The sequence below is a fragment of the Microtus ochrogaster genome, chromosome 4 (assembly GCF_000317375.1).
Source record: "Microtus ochrogaster isolate Prairie Vole_2 chromosome 4, MicOch1.0, whole genome shotgun sequence".
Taxonomy (NCBI): domain Eukaryota; kingdom Metazoa; phylum Chordata; class Mammalia; order Rodentia; family Cricetidae; genus Microtus; species Microtus ochrogaster.
In genome coordinates, this window is record NC_022011.1 from 46,079,802 (window position 1) to 46,084,517 (window position 4,716).

The window sequence follows — 4,716 nt, forward strand, 5'->3', positions numbered from 1 at the left end:
TAGATGTGTGTGTGTAGATGTGTGTGTAGATGTGTGTGTGTAGATGTGTGTGTGTAGATGTGTGTGTAGATGTGTGTGTGTAGATGTGTGTGTAGCTGTGTGTGTGTAGATGTGTGTGTAGCTGTTTGTGTGTAGATGTGTGTGGAAGTGTGTGTAGATGTGTCTGTAGATGTGTCTGTAGTTGTGTGTGTAGCTGTGTGTGTGTAGATGTGTGTGTAGCTGTGTGTGTAGATGTGTGTGTAGATGTGTGTGTGTAGATGTGTGTGTAGATGTGTGTGTCTAGATGTGTGTGTAGATGTGTGTGTAGATGTGTGTATATGTGTGTGTAGATGTGTGTATGTGTGTGTAGATGTGTGTGTGTAGATGTGTGTGTGTATGTGTGTGTGTAGCTACACATGCATCAGAGTGTCTATGTAGAGCCAGAAATCAATGTTTGCTGTCTTCCTCCGTCCCTCTCTCTATATATATTGAGCCGGGCGATGGTGGTGCACATCTTTAATTCCATCACTCGGAGGCAGAAGCTGGCGGATCTCTGTGAGTTCGAGGCCAACCTGGTCTACAAGAACTAGTTCCAGGACAGACTCCATGGTTACAGAGAAACCCTGTCTTGAAAAACCAAAAAGAGAGACAGAGGGGGGGGGGATGCGAATCTCGACACACAGCCCTCGCTGACCTGGAATTAGCTATATAGAACTAGGCTGGCTTTGAAACTTGAACTCACAGCGATTTGAGATCCACTTGCCTCTGCCTCCCAATTACTGAAATTAAAAGATTTCACAACCATGTCTGGCTACCATCTCTCTCGTTTTTGGGGAATGGGGCTCCAACTTTTTGGTCTTCCACCTTCTATTTTGAGACAAGATCACTCACTGAATCGGAAGCTCATCCATTTAGCTAGACAAGCTGTCCAATGAGCTCCAAGGATTCATCTGTCTCCATCCCTTCATCCCCCATGGCTACAGAGGCAGATGCAGCAGTATTTGGCTATTTTCTGAGTGCTGAGGATCTAAACTCAAATCCTTTACCATTGGAGACATCTCCCAGGCCCCACGTTCCTAACACTCCTGCAGTGTGAATTTACGTCCCACTGAACCTTAGAGACCAGCTTTCAAATCACAGCAGCACTCTGCCATCTCTTGCAGGATGTATTGGCTTTGTGATCTCACTAGTCACAGGTACCAGTGACTAAGCTTTTGTGACTCCAGAATGTCACTCCAAATACTTCCAGAAATCGTGGCAGCACCCAGAGTCAGTGAACCTTCTCTTTCACACAGGCCCAGCCCGGGCAAGTTCTCTGCACATATGAACGGGTCAAAGCTGGGGGGTCGGGGTCACGTCTGTCTCTTCCTCTGCATGGTTGGCAAGTGTTGTTGGTTTCTCAGCAACTCTGAGAAGAAAAAGCACCCCCACTCTCCAGATAGGGAAACTGAGGCACGGGGTGGTACTATCACATGTCCAGGGACACTCAGATAGGGAGAGAGGGACCAGAGCTAGGGCCATGGCTCTGGGCTGCTTCTTCACCTCCCATGGCTGCACTCCAAGGGACATGCTAGGCCTACCCAGCTGCATGCCTGCTTTCCGTCCTGGTACCAGCTGAGGAACAGATGAAATAATACATGCCTGTAGTTGGTTTTTTTTTTAACTCTTTGCTCTTAGGGGACCACCATAGCATAGACAAGTGTAACATATCCTAAAGTAATATTCTACAACAGGGAGACAGTAGGGATGGGGATGGGGGAGGCAGTGGGAATGGGGGAGGCAGTGGGGATGGGGAGACAGTAGGGATGGGGAGACAGTGGGCATGAGGGGGCAGTGGGCATGGGGAGGCAGTGGGCATAGGGGAGGCGGTGGACATAGAGAGGCAATGGGCATGGAGAGGCGTCCTTTGGTGGATTTTTCCTTGACTTAGGCTGGTTGTCTGCAGCTCCGAGACAGGCTTTTCAAGGGTACATAAGAATGACCCATGCTGAGGACCCTGGTTCCAGAAACTCAACCTCTTTCCATAACCCAGTGGCTTCTGGCTCCACGGAAAGAGGAAATGTCAATGGACACTTTCTCCATGGAGAAGATGAGAGAGGAAAGGAAAACAAGAGCGTTCCCACCCATCTTACTACGGACGTGCTGCAGGACACTGTACACTGTGTAAAGATGGGACATTGTGGTTTACTAAAAAGGTGAATGATGAATAGTTGGGCAGGAGAGGTTAGGTGGGACTTCCGGGAGAGCGAGGAACTCAGGAGATGAACCTAGGCTCAGAGGAGGACGCCAGCGAGAGACACTGAGGAAGTCGGAGGTACAGAATAGAGAAGAGATAAAAAGCCACGTGACAGAACGTAGATTAATAGGAATAGATTGAGTTATAAGAACTAGTTGGGAACAAGCCCAAGCTAAATGCCAAGCTTTCATAATTAATAATAAACCATATCATTGTTCGGGGTCTGCCAGTCCAGAGCAAGTCGGACAAGAACGCCTGGCTACAGATCCATTTGAGGATGAACGTGGTGCCTCAACTCTTTGATTCCAGGCAGAGAGGGCAGGCTATCTCTGTGAGTTTGAGGATAGCCCACTCTACATAGTAAGTTCCAGGCTAGATGACTCACTTGGTGAAACTCTCTCTCCGCAAGGGGTAGGGGCAGAAGTCGTTTACGGTAGAGAGATAGGTCAGCAGTTACAGGAGAATGCTGCTTTTGCCGAGGACCTGCTGGGTTCCCAGCACCCACATCAGGCAGATCACAGCTGCCTTTAGCTCTTCTCTAGGAAAATCCAATGCCTCTGACCGCTAAGGGACCTGGATTCATGTGCACATACCCCCGCCACACACATAATTAGAAAAATGAGTGCAAAGACACGTTCTATAAAATTCTAATAATAATAATAATTGATTTAATAATAATAATTGAATTAATCTAATAGTAATTGATTTAAAATGTAAAATGTGTTACTGTTGTTAGTGGACAGTTGTATGTTTTTTTTTAAAATATTTATTTATTTATTATGTATACAATATTCTGTCTGTGTGTATATCTGTAAGTTAGAAGAGGGCACCAGACCTCATTACAGATGGTTGTGAGCCACCATGTGGTTGCTGGGAATTGAACTCAGGACCTTTGGAAGAGCAGGCAATGCTCTTAAACCACTGAGCCATTTCTCCAGCCCCTGGACAGTTGTATGTTAAAAATAATTCCCAATATATATTTTAACACCGATAGCTGTGTGGTCACCAGAAAAGCAAATATATTAAATTTTAGAGTATGGTGGCTAGTAGCTGTAATTCTACCATTTAGGAAACTGAGGCAGGAGGCCGGCCAGGGCATAAATTCTAGGCAAGCCTAAACTACATTGTAAGTGCCAGGACACCCAGGATTACAGATTTTTGTTTGCTTGTTTGTTTTGAGACAAGATCTCATTATGGAGCCCTGGAACTCGCTCTGTAGACCAGGCTGGCCTGGAACTCACAGAGATCCTCCTGCCTCTGCCTCTGGAATGCTGGGATTAAAAGTGTACACCAGCTTGACCAGTTGTCTTAGGGTTTATATTGTTGTGAAGAGATATCATGACCATGGCAAATCTTATAAGAAAACTTTTAATTGCTTGGCTTGCTTACAGTCTCAGAGGTTCAGTCCATTATGATCATGATATGGCGGCCTGCAGGCAGGTGTGGTGCTGGAGCTGAGAGAGCTGCAGTAGGAAGTCAACTGATAGACTGGGCAGTATCCTGAGTATAGGAAACCCCAAAGCCCACCCCCACTGTAGGGCCCATGGGTCTACCCTTCCTCCCGGGGTTCATCTTGAGGACAGTTTCTGGCCAAAAGTCTTGTTGCAATGTCCAGCTAAACATCCGGCATGTTCCTGTGCTCCCTCTGCCCCTCTGGTGGTTAGCTTAGGAGTTTTGTTTACTCTTGAGCCTGGTAATTTCCCACCTGCTTGGGGGGGGATTTCCATTGCGCAGCAGCTAGGTATATAAGCTAGGTATATAAGGTTTTTCTAAGCTTGAATAAATGGTATTATTCAAGGGTAGACCCATGGGCCCTACAGTGGGGGTGAGCTTTGGGGTTTCCTATACTCAGGATACTGCCCAGTCTATCAGTTGACTTCCTACTGCAGCTCTTTCAGCTCCAGCACCACACCTGCCTGCAGGCCGCCATATCATATTTGGTATCCTCTCTTCATGGATGACCCACGTCTCTTGTGTGTTCCTTTAATCTCCAGGCCCTTGCCTGGCTCGCGAGCGGTACCTTAGCGCAAACTGTACAGTAGAGAGTAAAGCAGGCGATGGAGGACCATCAGCAAGATCAGGAAGTAGGGGACCCCTGAGAGACCACCCTTGGAAGCTGGCCAGCAGGTAAGAAATTGATGGTGAGGCTGAATTGAAAATGGGTGCTAGTAATTCAGTATTGACGGGCCAATTGATGAGCCAATTGATAATTCTTTTAAAGAAGGAAGACACCAATTGATTGACGGCCAATTGATAGTTCTTTTAAAGAAACAAGGCACAGGTATTAAAACTAAGACAGCACAAGAGTTCATTAAGACAGTTTTCTTTTGTGGAAGGTAGTTCATTGACTAATTTTCTGTGAGAGTTTAGTCCCTGATTTCTATAAGCAGGGGGGTTTAATATACCTGTTGGGAGTAGGTAAAAGTTAAAAGTACTAACAGGGACATAGAAGAGAAAGAAGAGACTTTAAAAAGGGAGATTATATTGTTAAAAAGGAAGTT